We start from the raw sequence: 18,621 nt of genomic DNA on the forward strand, positions 1-18,621 counted from the left end.
CCATACCTTTCTTTCCTAAGTTCAAGACATATAAGTTAGCAGTTAGTAGTAACAGTTTTCCTTCTTTGTGCACGAAGAGGGAGAACCTGCCAGTGACCGCAGGCTGAATGGGATCCTACTTGGGAATAACAGCAATGTAACTTCATTAGGAATGGTGAGAAGACCTAGATTATTTAAATTGTGTCTAAAATATTCTATTCAGAATAAAATAAATGATCGTTATACCTGGAAGGAAATTAAAATCAAAGCCACAAGGTCAAGCCATTCCTAGGGAGCCAATAGATAGGGAATGGAAAATTCCAGACACATACAGTACAAGCTCCTTCCCTGCCCACAGATTTCACTTAAAAATCATAGCTTTCTCTTCAGATGAGCCCCAGTCTGAGCCTCGTCTCAGAACCATTCTCTAGGCAGCCATGATCAGTTCTCCATTGGCTGAGCACCTGGAGGCAGAGAGCTAACGTGATCTCACCACCACACACACAACAGCGACACTTACAAGCCCAGGAAGGCAACATCATTTTCTTCACAGGTTATACTCGTTCACTGTGTACTTAATTCTACCCCTAAAAGCAAGACTCTATATACTGCAAAAGACAAACTGATACCATCCCTCCAAATGACATGACAAACAGAAACAGGACCCTGAGATCACTCAGGAGTTAAGAAATAAGAAATTTCTCACAACAGACCCATAGCTGGTCCTTGACACCCGAGAAATCTAAGACCTAATAACATGCTGTGAGTCCAAATGTTGAAAAAGTTTTTTAACAGCAAAAGGCAGTGAGAAAAGACTACACATCATATCTTAAATATTTATTTCTTTTTAAGATGCATTTACTGGTGCAGCCCCTCTAGAAAACAGTGTGGAGTTTCCTCAAAAAGTTAACAACAGAACTCCCCTGTAACCCAGCAATAGCACTGCTAGGATTTTACCCAAAAGATACAGGAGTGCTGATGCCTAGGGCCACATGTGCCCCAGTGTTCATAGCCAAATGGCTATCTCAACAATAGCAAAAGCATGGGAAGAGCCAAAGTGTCCATCAACGGACGAATGGATCAAGAAGATGTGGTTTATCTATACGATGGAAAACTACATGGCAATGAGAAAGAAGGAACTCTGGCCATGTGTAGCAACATGGATGTAACTTGAGGGTGTTATGCTGAGCGAAATAAGTCAGGCAGAGAAGGACAGATACCATATGTTTGCACGTATAGGAGGACTAGGAGGAACTTAACGGAGGACCATGGGGGAGAAGAAGGGGGGAAATAGTGGGGGAGAGGGAGTGAGGCAAACCATGAGAGACTCTTGAATGCTGAGAACTGAGGGCTGATGAGTGTGGGGAGGAGGGGAAGGGGGGAGATGGGCATGGAGGAGGGCACTTGTGGGGATGAGCACTGGGTGTTATATGGAAACCAACTTGACAATAAACTATTTAAGGAAAAAATAAATAAAAAGAAAAATGGAAATGGAAGTTAATACAAAAACTTGTACATGAGTGTTTACAGCAGCATTATTTATAATAGCCAAAAAGTGGAAACAATACCTTTGGAATGAATTTAAAAAGAGTTGGATAAACAAAAATACAAAAACAGGGGCGCCTGGGTGGTTTAGTCGGTTAAGCATCTGACTTTCGCTTAGGTCATGATCTTGCGCTTCGTGGGTTCGAGCCCCGCGTCGGGCTCTGTGCTGACTGCCAGCTCAGAGCCTGGAGCCTGTTACAGTCTGTGACTCCCTCTCTCTCTGACCCTCCCCTGCTCACGCTGTCTCTCTCTCTCTCTCTCTCCTAGAAATAAATAAAAATATTTAAAAAAATAAAAATAAAAAAAAATATAAAAACAAAAAGATACCTTTACACTATGTTCATCGAAAAGTTGAAAAGCATTTTTAACTAGTAAAAAGCACCGATAGGGGCACCAGGGTGGCTCAGTTGGTTAAGCGTCCAACTTCACTCAGGTCATGATCTCGTGGTTCGTGGGTTGGAGCCCCGCATCGGGTTCTGTGCTGACAGCTCAGAGCCTGGAGCCTGCTTCAGATTCTGTGTCTCCCTCTTTCTCTGACCCTCCCCCACTGGTCCTCTGTCTCTCTCTGTCTCAAAAACAAAACAAACAAAAATATTTTTTAAAAAGCACAGATAAAAGATTAGAAATCATACCTTAAGTTTTTTCTTTTAAAAATACCTTTAAGTCCTAAAGAATAGAGAATATTTAATAGCCAGGTATATTTTGGACAATAAACATGGGAAATGATGGGTATAAAATTCTGCAGAACTGAACAGAGTCCCATCTGAGTGGCATAATTAATTTTCTGCTTAGTTGTTTAATGCTGTGAATCCTCTCCTAGAGTAGAAGCCTCTTGGGAGCATGGACTTTGTGTTTCACATTCTCTGCTCTATCTTCTGTCTTTGAATAGGGCCTTGTCTGCAGCAGGTGTGAGAAAAACGTGTGGCATCACCGGTTCATTAACTAACCTTCCCACTTGTACCTGTGCCTCAGGAACATAGAGCACCGCTTCCCTAGTCCATGAAAATTATTCTTCTTTTCCCTCCTTGATCCCTAACTATCCATGATTTAAGTAGATAATGCTAAAGTTTCCCTTAAATCAGTTTCTAAGTCCTAATGATAAAAGCCCTAATTCTAGACCGGACAGACCTGGTTATATATATAAAATATGTATTTTATATGTATATATGTACACACACACACACACACACACACACACACACACACAGTCCAGAGCACCAAGGCTGGGATTACAGACATCATCCAAAGCAAAGCAGAGCTGTAACAAACCCCAAAAGGCCAAGGAGCTTTAAGTTGCTTGAAACAGGGAAGGGAAAATGAGAACCAGAGGCAAGTCATGACTGGTACGGACTGGAAGACTCAAGATCAAAATAAATGTAAAGAGCATGTGTGATTGGCCTAAATTGACAGGGGGGCGGGAAATGGAAGAACACGAGATTAACAAAGAAAACTCAGTTAGAAATCTGGTAGCTGGAGCTCTCTCAGCGAGGTAGCTGTCATATGCTGAGGTTAGGAGACTGCAGACATGAATATACACTATTCTGAAATACTTGGAGACCGTGACATTCAACTCCATTAGTTTCTTTGTGTTTATATCCACTTTTTCCACAAATTAAGGCTTCAACATGAGGAAAAGAAAAAGAAATTAGCCTGAGGAGTCTGGAACTTTTTTTTTTTAATGGTTTGTTATCTCCACTGCATTACCCACACTAAACCTCATTATCTGTGATTTTGATTTAGTGTTCCCTATTAATACATAGCACTGGTAACTAATTTTTTTTAATGTTTTATTTATTTCTAGGAGAGAGAGAGAGACAGCGTGAGCAGGGGAGGGTCAGAGAGAGAGGGAGTCACAGACTCTGAAACAGGCTCCAGGCTCTGAGCTGGCAGTCAGCACAGAGCCCGACGCGGGGCTCGAACCCACGAACCGCGAGATCATGACCTAAGCAAAAGTCGGATGCTTAACTGACTAAGCCACCCAGGCGCCCCAACTAATTTTTTAAAGTAAAAATGCCACAAAAGGATTAATTTGTATTAAAAAATGATCTTATCCAAAAGCCTTATCTTCCTATTTTATTAATGTAGTTACTCAGCAAATACTTGTAGAATGCATGAACAGGCTTTCTGTGTTACAGTAAGACATTCTCACCTGCTCCTTATAGAAATTTCTAGATTCTGTCCCACCAGCCACTGCTGGATAATCCCAATAATTTTATAATTGTAATCCCAATAATGTTACTATCATCAGTTACAAAGTTAGAAAAATCACCATCTCAGAAATACTGAGGCTTTTAATACTATGGCTGTAGGAGAAAATACGTGAAGGGCATAGAGTAAGGGAGTTCTTAAAATAATAAAGAAGTTTTGCTCTTTTGGGTACCGTAGGAGATAGTAAGTGTCCACCAATTCTCTCTACTGTGTCAAACTTCATTAGTTCAAGACATATTTTTCACTCTACTTTCCATTCCCTGTTCATGAAAAAAAAATTTCCTAGACCTCACTGGTCTATACATTCTTCTCTTTTATTTGCAGTCCTTAACATTCAGGGGAGCCTTCGTGAGTAATGACATGAGGGGAAATGGTGCAGAAAGTTGGGAGAGCTTTTCGTCGGCGAATTTATTATGCGTATTTTAAAGTTGACCTTTTAATCCAAGTTTTTATTCAATTCCATTGCAAGGAGGTTAGGCAACACGGTCAGTTTGAATATTTGTATGCCAGTGGCACTGAGCAGCGATTTTATCAGGAAAAAGTCACATATTAAATCATGAAGAAGCCAATATATTCTTTTTAAGGCTAAATGGAAGGAGGATGGAGATTTTCTGAGAAAGCACATTTTCCACAAAAAGAAAACTGTGCTCTAAATGTTAAGAACTGGACACACACCTCATTTTCATAATTTCTTCTCCAGATAAGATGTTGCTAGTAATCGTGTGTCCACATGAATACAGAAATGGTGTCAGGCACACTGATGCTATCGTTATTCATTCCTGTCTTCGGGAACAAACAGCTTTCCACAAGTTGCTCGAGGTGAACCTTTCTCCTGGGTAGGTGTATAATATATAAGAGCTGAACCTCCACAGCACAAAACAAAAAACAAAAAACAAAACCAACAACAAGTAAATAATATAAGTCAAAGGGGAACAGGATGAATGGATTGGCTACAAACTTGGAGTAACAGAAGCCCCCGGTGACTGTCGTTCCCGTTTGTTTCATATCTCGGCCTTCTTGGAACATTCCAGACGCCAGGACCTCTTGTAGGTAGACTTTACGGAAGGCACATTTCATCTTAACGTAAAACAAAGACTCTTCTAACAGTTTGCCATCTGACGACCACAGGATGCACAGCTGCCCTGTGGCCACAGCAAGCGCCCCAGTGTTCAGTCCGGGGCTGAGCAAATGCTCCTGGGGACCTAGCCTCTCAGTTCAGCTCCAAGAGTCTACACTGGGTGACTCCCCAGGAGATCCGACGTTTACCTGGGTGAAGCCCCAGAGAGAGGATGTATCTGTTTTCTAGACTGTGCTGCTTGGTTAAAACCATCAGAAGCAATCTTAACTTTGTACTTTTTACAAACATATTCCTAGGGCCTCATTGAAGCGTCACTGCTAGCGCATCCGCGCGGCAGGCTCCTGGGGGCAGACTCACGGCTGGGGATGTGTCGGACCTTCATAAGCGCGCACGAAAGGACACAGGTGGTTGGACGAGCGGTTCAAAGCTCCGGGCCAGAGACACGTCCTGGGCCGCTTCGTGATAATCACGAGGTAACTTCCAGTGACGCAGAGAGTGCGGTTTAAGGGGGAGCTTCCAAACTGACACAAACCTGAGCGTCTACTGCAAGGCAGACGCTGGGGTACAGAGATGCCCTCACTGGCTCATTACAGTGACACGGGCGAGGGACAGAAAGGGCCAGGAGAAAGGGGGACGCGCCCGGGGAGAGACGGGGAAACACAGACAGGAGGCAACCAGGAGACATTTGCTTTCCTTTTCTAACCCAGGAGGAACGCGAGTGAGCCTCAGCTTCCAGCATGAACACGACCGTGAACATGACCACGAACGCGACTGTGACTACATGGTACAGGATGGACTTTTAGGTTTCCGGTAAGACATGTTTGTGAGAAGTCCGTAACAATGGGTTGATATTGAGAGCAAAAAGGACACAGTGCATATGAGCATTTTGATCACAATTATGTAAATACTAGCCAATCCTGGAAGACAATATATTTTAAACTTTTACCCGGGTTACCTTCAAATAATGATATTGGAGGTAACTTTTTCTTCTCTCTACTTCTGTTTTTCTTCTACATTTTTAGGAAAAATAAGCAGCTTTTGAAAATTACATTTCAAAAGTACAGTCACACTGTATTTTTGAAATGTAATTGTATTATTCAATTTAAAACATTTATATGTAAGAAAAATAGATTGTCGCATTTTAATAAAAACCACTGTCTAACATCACAAGGACATTCACACAAGCAAACAGGCCTAAAGGGACCCACAGAGGCAGGTACAGTCAGATTCTCAAAGGCATTAATAAATAGTAGTTACGCAGACAAATAGGTTCAGGAAGTCAGATGGGTGAAAACTGACAAACGTGTGTAGGGGTCCCGCCAGCATGGAGACCCCCATCATCTGATTCGTTCTCTATTTTCTCAAATATGGAGAGATCATGTTTATTCTATTGTTCTAAGACATATGCAGTTTTTTCTCTTTTATAAATGAAATCTCAGCTTTTCAATCAGGTATTCACTCAACAAACACGAAGGGAGTGTATCCTCCTTGAATTCCATTTCAGTCCTTACAATCATGCCCATCTGAACACCCTCAACCCTCTCATTGTGCTCAACTGGCAAAGCCAAACCCTTGTTGAAATCCAAATATCTGCCTCCCTGCACCTGAAAATAGATGGAGACAAACACACAACCATGATGACTGGCCTCATTTAAAATTAAGTATGTACAGGGGCACCTGGGTGGCTTAGTCGGTTAGGCGTCCGACTTTCGCTTAGGTCATGATCTCGCGGTTCGTGGGTTCGAGCCCCGCATCGGGCTCTGTGCTGACTGCCAGCTCAGAGCCTGGAGCCTGTTTCAGTCTGTGACTCCCTCTCTCTCTCTGACCCTCCCCTGCTCACGCTGTCTCTCTCTGTCTCCTAGAAATAAATTTAAGAAAAAAAATTAAAAAAATAAAATAAAATAAAATTAAGTATGTACAAACATACGTACGCTGTTCCTTACTGGTGCCCAGCGGTTACACTACATGTCCACAGCCCATTCACCCCGACATCCTCAACTTCTCTGCCCTGGGCCATCCTCACCATCATCAGAACACAGTAGTATCTTAAATTCTTCTATCGACCCCACTTCCTCTAGCGGCTACCCCCTCGTCTCTTTGTTTTCCTTTGCGGTAAACTCCTTTCAAAAGCTGTCCAAATAAAGGCACTTTTTCCAAATTCCCTTCCTCCATTTTCTCTCTTAAACCCACTTCGGGGTGATGCCTTGGCCCACCATGCCACCAAACTATGGTCCTCCTAAGGGCACCACCGGCATCCATAAGGGGAAAGCCAAGGATGAAGCCTCAGTCCCCACTGGCCTTGACCTCACAGGCATATTTAACACGAGGATCACGTTCTTCCCTCCAGTTCCAGGAAAGCACACTCTCCTGGTTTCTCTCCCACTTCGCTGGTCGCTCCTTCGCTCTGCCCGGTACCACTTCCTCAGCATCTCCACCGGCCTTTGAAGGCGCTGCCGCAGGTCAGTCCCCCCTCTTTCCCCTGCGCCGTGTGAGGTCACCCTCTTAGCGATTTCACGAAGTACTTGTGGCCTCAGACACCGTCTGTGTGGAAACTCGCCCGCCCAGCCGTCTACTTGACGTCTCCGCCCTGACATCCAAGGCTCTTCACACCAGCGTGTCCACCACGAACCCTACGCTGCTGTCCCCGGAGCCTGCTCCAGCCATGACCTGCCCCATCTCAGCCGATGGCAATCCCGTCGTCTGGCCCTTAGAACCCAGGGCCCAGAGTGACGCCTGTCTCCTCTTTCCCTCACAGTTGGTAGCCCTGCTTTCAAAATGCACTTAGAGTCTGACTGCTTCTCACCATCCGGCCATCATCATCCCGGCCCAAGCCACTGCCTCCTCTCATCTGAATCACTGCAAATGTCCCCCAACGGCCCCTGTTCTCTTCTGTCCCTCTCCCCTGACTGTCCTCAGCACGGTGGCCACATCCACCCATTCTAGTTCTCTATGCAAGTCTCTGCAGTGGCTTAGGAGAAAAGCCAAAGTCCTTACAATGGACCCCAATGACCCCCAACCTCCTTCTCGTTCTGCACTCTCCGCCTGCGCACTGTGTTCAAGCTTCACGGGCCACCTCGCTATTCCTGACACCTCCAGTCCCGCTGCCGCCAGAGGACTTCACTCTGGCTGTTCCCTCTGCCCGGGATGCCCTCGGCAGATGCCCACTTGGCCGGCGCCCTCGCCACTTTCAAGTCCTTTCTCAAATCTCCCTTCTCAGTCAGACCTACGTGGGGTGTGCTACTGAGTAAAGAAATATGCCCCCCGCCCCATTCCACCCCACCCCCCCGGCACTTTGAATCCCTGCTACTCTGCTTTAATTTTTTGTTCCCCAAAGAACCCATCACCTTCTGGCGTACCATATAACCTACTTACTTACTAGTCAGCCCTCCCTCCTGCTAGGATGTTTTCTTCCCCGGATGCATCCAAGCGCCTGGAGCAACCCCTGCGCACACTGGGCTCCGGCGTTCAGCCAGGGCTCGCAGCCAGGGCTCACCGAGAGTCCCACACGCCAGCACTGGGAGTCGAGCCTAGAATGAGACCAACATGGCATTCGTCCCCTTGGAGCTCACGGCCTAGTTCCTGCTGGGACTTTCTGGAGATAAGGAATTTTTTGAATGCCCCGAGGAAAGTGGAAAAGCACCAAGAGCAATTGCACCAGCCACCCTCACAGCGCATTCAGGCCTCTAGCTGACCTGCCCAGACGCTGACATCACGATACCCGCGTGCTCCGGGTGACAAGCTGAAGTGCTAGTTCGGATGATCAGAAGACCGCCGGCCGGGACCCCGGTGGCCCCTGGCCAGGTTTGTAAGAATGGACTCGCCCCAGCGCACCTGGGTGGCTCAGCTGCTTAAGCGTCCAACTTCAGCTCAGGTCATAATCTCACGGTTCGTGGGTTCAAGCCCCGCGTCGGGCTCTGTGCTGACAGCCAGCTCACAGCCTGGAACCTGTTTCAGCCTCTCTCTCTGACCCTCCCCTGCTCATTCTCTCTCCCTCTCTCTCTTTCTCTCTCTCTCTCTCAGAAATAAATAAAACATTTTAAAATTTAAAAAAAGAAAAAAGAACGGATTTACCCCAGTGACATTGGATATGCCGATGAACAAAATAAACCACATAAGACACTGTCACTCTAGCCTTTCAGTGACCACTTCCCTGGAGAACAAGACCTGCTCCGAAGGGAAAGATCCCCATTTAAAAAATTCTCTGACGTGGTAACCAAGTCTGACGCTTCATTCTGTAGTTAGCTGGACCGAAGCCCTTCCATGCCCATTTTTCTGTAGTTCTGGCAGCAAACTGATAACCTCAGGCAATTTTTAATTAGCACTTTTTAAAAATGGTTTGCTAAATCAGTCAACTATGAAACAACCTCACCCGAATGATTAGGTTCAAATTGCATTTCAAATCCATCACCTGTTTTTACCGTGGAAGCGCACCACCGCTCCAGGGTGTTAATTGCAATGTTTACCAGGCTGTTTTAATACACGCGCAGCACAGCGGGAAGCCAATGCCAGCTGGCGCGTCGCCGCTGTTCCGAGTGGCCTGGCAGCCATGTGGTGTTGACAGTTCCATTACCAGAAATGGCTATGGCTCCATCCTCAACCCAGCGGAGCTACCATCTCAGGACGAGGCTGCTTACGTGCAGGGAAATCACCTGGTTCCTGGCCGTGAGGAAGGCGAGGGCCTGCTTCGGCGGGGACCCGGTGGCGGCCGGGCCGAACCCCCACGCCAGGCTAAGCCCAGGCGGCCATGCCGTCCTCACGCCCTCACACCCAAACGGGACTCCCGAAGCGTCTCGTTTGGCAAGTGTGTTCACTAAACTCTCAAAATAAGACTCGGAATCAGGAGGCTCTAACTCCAGCTCCTAGATGAGCAAACGGGGCAGCGGGAGACTGAACGGCTCCCCCAAAGTTGATGCCAGAGCCAGACTGGCATCTCTGGTCTCCTGACGGCAAGCCGGCTGCCACCACCCGTCCCCCAACCGTCTCCCCGCTCCTCCCCGCTTCTCAGGTTTTATCTCCCTCCCATCGCGTCTCTACCCTGACGCCACAGTGATGGGCTTCAAGCGCAAGCCTGTGTGAGCAGCGCTCGTGTGCCCGGCCTGCTGCGGCCTTCGGGCTAAGTAAGCTTCCAGATGGCCCCTGCCCTCTGCCTCCCTCTCCCCCTGCTCGCCACACTCCCGCCCCACCGACATCGTGCAGTTCTCTGAGTTCCGTGCTGTCTCAGGGCCCCTCACAGGCTCTGTCCTCTGCCTACAAACCAGTTCCGACCCCTTGCATGTTCACCCCATTTGTCGATAGGGTTCCCAGGCAGCCACCGGGGATGCCAAGTCCCAGCAGCTCCACGGACGTCTGCCTCTGTCTCTCCCAGGGAAGGGTAGTGCTGGTGCCCACAGCTGACCTGACGAACCCACAGAACCCGGCCTTGCTCCTGGGGCGGAACAAGGCAGGCAGTGGTGTTAGGAGTGGGGATGGGGGTGGCCTCTCAGCCACGCAGCCTGGGGAAGGGGGCCATGGAATTCTGGGAAGGGGTATCAGTGTGATCCGATGTCTTATTATAGTAATCAGTCTAGAAAATCAAGGTACCTTCCCTGTATCCTAAATGGTTCCAGAACTCAAAGGCAAACAGACTGCTTTCCTGTGGTTTGTGTGGTCTTTTTAAGCCATGAGAAAGGAAGACCTCAACTTAAGTGAAACCCATCAGGCGCCCAGCACTGCTACAATCTATCGTGCCCGCGTTTCCTTTCTACCTCATACACGCTCCGCGCTCACAGGGCTGTCGTCGCGTAAAGGGGAATGAGAATTCCTTCCTGCTCCAATTTGCTCTAGGAGATCTGTTCTACAAGTGGGTGGTTGCCGGGAGATTGCACATCTGGCTGGAATGGGCAGGGTTGTCTTCCAGCTCCAGCTGCAGTGAGGAGCCCAGCAATTCTGGCCTCACAGCTGCTCTCTGGAGTTAGGTATAAATTTGCACAACCGCCCAGCCGCAAAGAATCCTGGGAGAGATTGGCTCTGGTGTGAGAGGCTTACTGATTAATGAGTGATCCCACCGGCAGACAGACAGACAGGACTCCACACACATGCCCCCTCAGCTCCACGGACACACCGTCAACACAGCTATATTCATGAAAGTCTTTAACTCCCCCAAGGCTGCCAAACTATTTGAAAACATTTTTCAGGCACCCAAACACACAGTTAACTAATGACATATGCATCTTATCTTATTTGTTCATTGAAATGCACATAATGGAGAGTTTCCTCCACCAGGTGGCAGCCAAGCCTCGCTAAAATGAATGTAGACTATGTGTAGATATACATATATACATGAGTATGTATGTAACATAAATATACACGCATTCATGTATATACTATATGTGCGCACAGTCTATGCAGAGTCCCAGTTTTATCTTGGCCAAGTAGGGTAACATCCATATTTTCAGCTCAGTTCATGATGCCCACCATGCCCTGTGATAAGTGATAAAGGACCGAGACAACGGGGAATAGGTACCAATGGCATCATCGAGACACCAAGGGTCAAACAACTGCTCTGGGGTAGCTATCGGCCGGCCAACCTGAATTGGGTTCATGTCCCTGATACTCTGCAGTTAGCCACTGCAGGGAGAAAATCAGACAGCGGAGCACTGGTGTGGCCATAAATACAAGGCTTTCGGTTAAATTCCGGTTCAACAGACCAACAAACCACTGACTGGCAGCTTGGTCAACCAGTGTGCTAGGAGCTAGCCTCCCAAGGCTTCCTGACTGTAAGAAACACTGTCTCTTGGGGAAAGAATAGACCCACACACAGTAAGAGGAGGAAGGAAACTGTCCTTGTCCTGAAAGCAAATCCAGCTTACAGGGCTTTCCTGTACCCTTCCCCAGGGTCCCTAAGCAAACGACAGAAATGCTAATAGTGAGAGGTCAATAATATATTTAATCCGTCCAAAAAGTCACCATGTGTGATTGGTAGACAAAGGCTCTGCGGGTTCAAAGGAAGGAAGAGGGTGGTCGGGGATGGACTGTCACCTCCAATGCTTCCACCTGTTCTCAGAAGGAAAACACATGACCTGGACCAGTGGTTCTCTTCTTCCCCCTTTACTTCTTTCAACCACAGCCGGTGATCGCCCTGAGTCTTTCCCAAGGATCCTATGTGTAAGTCTGCAGAGGGCAAAACAGACAAGCTTGCTGGCGTGGGGAGAGTGGTACACGGGGCCTGCTATCCCCGCCTGTGATGGGGACTGGAATGTGGAGGCGTCCCAGAGGCAGCGATCCAAGCCCGGGGGAACCAGGACCACATAGCAGCTCAGTGGTTTGAGCATCAGTTTGACACATACAGTCTAACGTGAAGAAACATTTATTTATTTATTTAATGTTTTATTTATTTTGAGAGCGCGATAGAGAGACAGCGTGAGCAGGGGAGGGTCAGAGAGAGAGGGAGTCACAGAATCCAAAGACAGGCTCCAGGCTCTGAGCTGGCTGTCAGCACAGAGCCCGATGCGGGGCTCGAACCCATGAACCATGAGATCATGACCTGAGCTGAAGTCGGACGCTTAACCGACTGAGCCACCCAGGCGCCCCGTGAGGAAACATTTAGGAAATGGTGAATAATCGAAGAGCCAGCCACCGCACCCCCTTCCACACTCACGCTGGTACCCACCACATTCTTCCCCCGTGTACCTAAATGGGGTCCCTGCTCCTTCCCAACACAATACTTGAAGCAGCCCCTTCTAATCAGGCAGAGCTAGAGCAAAAGTTGAAAACTATTTCCAAAATCCCAGCTAGAAAAATAGGCTAGACACAGACTCTTGGTTCCCGAACTGTCCAACATGGAAGCCACATGTGTCTATCAAACACTTGAAATGCGGCTAGTATGGCTGAGGAACTAAATTTGTAATTTTATTCAATTTTAATAATTAAACTTTACATTGAAATAGCCACATGTGGTTAGTGGCTATTGGACACTATAGTTCTAGAATGTTTCCATCCACACAGAAAGTTCTATTGGATAGCACCAGTCTCTAGTCCACAGCAGCATCAAAAAGCTTTAGATATTCACAGAAACTCACACCATCTTATCATGGTCTTACAGGAGTCTTGCAACTTCTTTACAGATTTGTTTGCTTTATTTGTAATAGGAGATGATAACCCTTGAACCGAATGGAATCTGATCCAGGGACTGTACTTGCCAGCAGGCTGAGGAAACCTCCCTCAGCCATGCTTGGAGCACAAGAGCCATCAGTGCAGTTTGCTGCTCAGGTGTTTATCGGCCACACCCGCGTCACGGTGGGGCCATTCCCGTCTGCCACGCCTGGGCCTCGGGACCCCTTGCACAAATGTGGAGGCCACAGCTCTCAGAGTTTACCTCCCACCCACACCACTGCCCACCAGCACTCTGTTAGCCACCTGGAAACAATGTATCAAAGAGGCACGGCTCCTTACACTCACAGGTGACAAACGCGCACGCGTGTGCACACACACAGTTGAGGGTGGGGGCACTCACCTCTTCCTCATTACAAGTCGGCTAGCGAGGCTCAGTTTGGGCCACTTTGGCCTCTTCAGAGCCCCTAACCCTTCCCCTCCTGCTACCGTATTCCAGGAACTTGAGGCCACACATTCCTCCTAACTCTGCTCTAGATGCAGGAAGGACCTTCCACTCTGACCGCTGATCGTGAGTCCAAATGTCTGCTTGCCGTGTAGAGGCAGTGTCGGTGTGGGCGTGGGGAGAATGGAGTGGTCCACAAAGAGAAGCCAGCTTCCATTCTTCCAGATGTGTTTACAGCAGCGATACTAAAACACAGCCTGGGGAGCTCAGTTGGTTGTGCATCTGACTCTTGATTTTGGCTCCGGTCATGTTCCCAGGGTTGGGGGATCGAGCCCTGCACTGAGCTCTGCACTGAGCGTGAAGCCTGCTTAAGATTCTCTCTCTCAGGGTCCCTGGCGGCTCAGTTGGTTAAGCATCTGACCAGCTCAGGTTGTGATCTTACGGTTCGTGAGTTTGAGCCCTGCGTCGGGCTCTGTGCTGACAGCTCAGAGCCCGGAGCCTGCTTCAGATTCTGTGTCTCCCTCTCTCTGCCCCTTCCATACTTGCTCTCTGTCTTTCTCTCTCTCCAAAATAAAACATTTAAAAAATGTTTTTTAAAAAAGTTCTCTCTAGGGGCGTCTGGGTGGCTTAGTCGGTTAAGCGTCCGACTTTCGCTTAGGTCATGTACTCGCGGTTCGTGGGTTCGAGCCCCGCGTCGGGCTCTGTGCTGACTGCCAGCTCAGAGCCTGTAGCCTGTTTCAGTCTGTGGCTCCCTCTCTCTCTGACCCTCCCCTGCTCACGCGCTCTCTCTCTCTTTCTCTCCCCTAGAAATAAATAAAATATTAAAAAAAAAAATTCTCTCTCTCCCTCTTCCCCCCTTTCCCCCCACACACTCCATACACTCTTTCTCTCTCTCTCTCTCAAAACAAAATAATAAAATACAGATTAATACCTTAAGAAATTATTCTTCCATACTTATTGGGTATTTGCTTTCTTCTAAATACCAGTGGTACTTAGCCCAAGCATGCAGTGTATAGCATTATCAATATAACTGACAATGCACATTGCCAATACAACTTCCCTGATCAATGAAAAGCATAAGATCAAACTGCTTACGGACATGCCTGCATTGATTCACCTGGGTTTGACACCATGGAAATGGAATTCTCTGGAAGATGTTCAATATGAACAATCACAGTAACATGGTATCTGACGGCTCCTTCCAAATTCGGGGATGACATTTCACCACTGACAAGGCAAGGCTGCGAGGAAGAAAATTTTAAAGCAATTTCTCCTTTCAGGATGCTCTACTGTTTACACAAGACAGCCTGGTCCTTGGCCTTGACTTCAACACCAGAGGGACCTGCACGCCAGCTCCACCATGGTGTTCACACTTAAGGTCCCCACGGTGCTCGACGCCAACTTCCCTTCTAGGAACACCACAGCCGGCTGCTTCCGAGAGGAGCCGTGGGTAGGCCCTGCCTTGCTGCACTGACGTCCTCAGTGTATGTGCACAGAGGTCCATTCCTCACCAAAGTGTGAAGCCCTCTCGAGGCAGACTACGTGATCCACCTCTGTTTCCCTTTCCCCAGGGCTTGGCCCCTCCTTACGTCTCCACTCCCTCAGCACCTATTCTTATGACCCATTCATCTGGCGAACTCCACATCATTTCAGTTTCTCTTTTTATTCTGGAGGGGGAGACTTCCCTGATGCCCCTGGACCTTTTTCCTTAAATCGGCAAGAATTGGTTTCTGTTGGTTGCACCCTAGAACCCTGTGTGATGTTGGCAAGGACTATAATATGCCTCCTGCGCTTTACAGAGTGTCCAAGACAGAGTCAGCCCCGAGTCGTGAGAAGAAGGAACGAGTACTGCATTTTATACGTAGCAGGAACTGAACAAACACCCGGGTGTTAGCATAAAGACTCCCAGGATCAGGCTGCTCTATGTTTTTCTTGGCTGCACTAGAAAGATGGGAGGCGAACATGCCCCCTCGCTTTCTGAGCCCTGGTCCTCCCTGTTCTCAAGAAAAAGTAAATGAAGTTTTGAGTGCTAATAATTCAGTCTGAGAACAGGCTGGAGGAGAAGAGGAGAGCGGGCTGGAGGAGAGACAACGGGAAAGGAGCTTTGCGGGAGACAGAAAGAGCGGTCCCGTGCAGGGGATGCACTGTGTTAGGAGAGGAGCATCGAGAGGCCAGAGAGGAGAGCCGGGCACTACCTGAACGGAGGTCGGACCGCGGGGCAGCGGGCCGGCCACTCCTCTCCCACCGAGAGAGCTCTCAGGCCCACAGGGAACGTGCACTCAAAGATCACAAGGTCTCAGCGATGACGCGTGTGAACAGATGACAGCAAACCAGGTAGTCTCTCTTGTAAAAGCCCAGAACCTTGAGAAGCCCTGAGAACGACTGAGAATGGCAGCCTGGAGAGATGGATGTTTGGCAACAGAAGTAGAATGGCCTAGAAGGCTTAAAGGTGACACTTCTCACCAGCATGGGTGTGTGAACATAGACTCCTACATGCCACGGTTATTAAATAAACAGGAAGCACTCCGCGTAAGTTCTCTATTGGCTCAGCATCCGCACTGAGCCATCAATCAGTCGGTCCCACTGCCGGGCTCTGGACCTGATCAGCAAGCGCACGGCTTTCACATCCGGGAGCAAGCGAGCAGACACCCCATGGGTTTCTCACGGCTGCATCGGACAATGCTACTCCTTGCTCAAGGTCAGGGATAGAGATCACGTAGGCCTCTCTTTTGGTGTTTAGCCTTCTTGTAAGTCTCAGGTCAAATTTATGATGTAGAAGTGTCCCCGAACAAATGGTACTTTTTCACCTCTTTGCCTCTAATGATTTACTGCTACAACCGTCTTCTAACTCAGAGGTCAGAGAACCAAGGAAATTGAGATCTCCCTCTTCAACTTTTAAATTAAAATCTATAAAGAAAATCCCAAGGAGAGAAAGGACATAAAGCCCTATCAACATATAAGGCGCAAGAGAAAACTGTATAACACTGTCAGCGCGGAGGGCGGCTCCTTATTCTAGCCTCTTGCTTGCTGGAAAGAGGGGAAGCCCCGCTGTGCTGTCCATTCCAGGGCAGAGAATGATGGCAGAACCCCTGGGAGAATTTATACAGATACCTGCATGGTTCAAAACAAATCTCTGAACGCACTATTAAGCTTGAAAAGGAAGACGTCTAAAGGAAACCATGAGGGCTTGCTCATAACCTGCCCCAACGAGGGAACAAATATCCACTGCAGGTCACGCTCCGCACACAGTCTGCAGAACATCTCTCGGGTGGAGCCAGAAGGCCGAGCCAGAAAGTCGTGACGACTGGCTGGACGTGTGGGGGACGTGCGCAGGTCCGCCGCCGGGGGGGCCGCCGGGGTTACAGACACGGAAGCCCCAGCAGCACCACTGTTGATGACTCTGAGGACTGAGGGCAGTTTTGCAGCAGAGACCTGACCGGGCAGCATCCACGCCGCTCGGCCGGGGCTTGTGCCCTTCTGGGCATCTGACGCTGAGTCACCCAGAGCGGTCACACGGAACCCAATTTCTGGAAGTACAGCCGGCTCGCGAGGGAGCGGAAAGCAGAAGGCAGTTTCTGTCTCCCTGATGGAATCACCACGGAAGCAGCAGAGATGCCTCCGAGAGGTTCTCTGACAGCGACGGTGAGGCAGATGGAGGATAACCCCAGAAAGGGGCAGAATGGCTCTAAGGGAGCCTGGGCAGTAGTGAAGGCGTATTGTTTTGAAGGAAGGGGAAAATGTGACAAATCTGACAGCGAAAAAGTTGGTAAGCGTTCGTGACACATGAGAAGTCGGTGTCTCAAAGAGAACAGCCATTACCAGAACGAAAATTACGCGTGCCATCCGCCACCCATGGAAGATTCCGGGGCCCTCCTCCAGAAGCACAGCCGCAGACCAGGAACCTGAGTGAATCTGAGGAATCTGCATTTTCACTGGTTTCTCAAGTGATCCTTGAAGCGAGAGACAGTATGAGAAGGGGAAGGAAGATGACGGTCCAGCCCGTGCCGGCGTGAAGCACCACGGAGCACCCCAGAGGAAGGCTCTGAGTGCAGCCCGAAAGACAGGACACGGGGGGGGGAGGGGGGAGGAAAGGTCAGAATCACAGTTACAGATCTGGGATGAACCCATGTCTTTTGATAAAATATGGGCAGGTAGTGATACCTGGAAAGGGACTTCATGTACCTGTATGCAGTGGGCACCAGATACCTTCCTATCTTGGCACCCTTACTGGTGGATGTGGGTGGCGGGAGGGCCTCATTTCTCAACATGGGAGCCTAGAAGCCAGTGGCCACCTGTCCCGACCCTCTCACGGCTGGAGTGTGAGGCTACGTCAGGATCAGGTCAATCAGATGCTTCTGCTCAGGATTTTGAGTCTTAAGGTAGAAACTCAAAGATGCAGGAAGAGTTAAGACATGATTTCCAGCAACAGCCTCCCTAATGGCAAGCTACCTGTGCAGATGGCAAATCCAGATTCTTCTTTGAGGGGTGGGGACTTCATGTCTGCTAAGCCATTTCCCAAGCATGACTTTCAGCCTCCCTCCTCTTGAATCTATGAGCTAGTCAAGTATTTTTATTTTGTAAAATTTTTATTTGAGAGAGAGAGTGATGAGTGAGGGAGAGGAGCAAAGAGACAGAGGGAGAGAGACAGACAGACAGAATCTTAAGGAGGCTCCATGCTCAGTGTAGAGCCCGATAATGAATTCGATCTCTTGACCTGATCATGACCTGAGCCAAAACCAAGAGTCAAACATTTAAGTGACCGAGCCACCCAAGTGCCCCTGAAATATTTTTCAAAAATATTCATTTTTTGCCTACCTTTTTAAGATTTAGAGAACACTAGAGGACAAAAATAAACCCATGATAAATTTCTCAAGATATCAGGAGAGAAAGAAATACAACGATAAGAGACAGAGAAAGCATGCTCAGGAAGCAAAAGGTAGAAGAAACGCTTGAGCTAAGGATTCAGGAGAACATGATACTATAGAAATTAAGAGAGGGGCGCCTGGATGGCTCAGTCGGTTAAGCGTCCGACTTTGGCTCAGGTCATGATCTCACAGTTCGTGGGTTCGAGCCCCACATTGGGCTCTGTGCTGACAGCTCAGAGCCTGGAGCCTATTTCAGATTCTGTGTCTCCCTCTCTCTCTGACCCTCCCCGCTCACACTCCCTCTCTCTCTCTCTCTCTCAGAAATAAATAAAACATTTTTAAAAAATTAAGAGAGAGTTCACTGAAGAGAAAGAAAGTGATGTGTGAGGGTTGGCCATTTCCTTTTCTCTCAG

Source organism: Hyaena hyaena, unplaced genomic scaffold (assembly GCF_003009895.1).
Source record: "Hyaena hyaena isolate Hyena2069 unplaced genomic scaffold, ASM300989v1 scaffold_220, whole genome shotgun sequence".
Taxonomy (NCBI): Eukaryota; Metazoa; Chordata; class Mammalia; order Carnivora; family Hyaenidae; genus Hyaena; species Hyaena hyaena.